The following is a 705-nucleotide window of genomic DNA, read 5'->3' as shown; positions in this document are numbered from 1 at the left end:
CACCATAGTTTGGTCATCCACTCTTCCACTATAAATCTTAGAGATAAGTCCCTTGCCAGATATGTAATTATTGGCAAATATGAATTTGTTGCTGTTATTTTTGTTATGTGCTTTTTCATGGTGTCAATCTCTTTGTTCCATATAATTTTCTATGCTGAGCTCATTTTGTTTATGAGTCATGTTATCACTTCTTTCATTGCTATTGTTTTAGTATTTGTTGAATATTTATGCTGGTCCTCTTCTTTGATGCGAAGCCTTATCATTTTTCTTTGAGGGTATCCTGTGATTTATAATTTTCTTCCCAAGTTTAGAATAGTCCATTCTATCTTGTAGTTGTCTTGACTTCCCTACCATCTAGAAGTTCTGTGAGGACACAGTTTTTTCCCTCTTTTGGGTTTGTAGTTGTCCTCATTTGTAAATTGATGTCTCTGGTTCCCTGTTTACAATCTTATAGACTTATTTTCTTTGGATACTTCCATAACTGGGTTGGTTTCTGGGTTATATCATCATGTGTGTTAATGGTCAGTTGTTGTTGGCTGTTGTTGCTTTCTGGTTTTAACAAATTCTCTTAAATTCTGCTTATCTAGAATGTCCTAATTTCATCATCATGTTTGAGGGACAATTTTGCTGGGTACATAATTCTTGGTTGGAAATTTTTCTTTTTCAGGGTTTTATATATACCATCCCATTGTCTTCTCACCTGCA

The sequence above is a fragment of the Orycteropus afer genome, unplaced genomic scaffold, assembly GCF_000298275.1.
Source record: "Orycteropus afer afer isolate SDZICR_OR568_19922 unplaced genomic scaffold, OryAfe1.0 scaffold00004, whole genome shotgun sequence".
In the NCBI taxonomy this organism is placed as follows: domain Eukaryota; kingdom Metazoa; phylum Chordata; class Mammalia; order Tubulidentata; family Orycteropodidae; genus Orycteropus; species Orycteropus afer.
Note: the sequence above shows the minus strand (reverse complement) of the source record.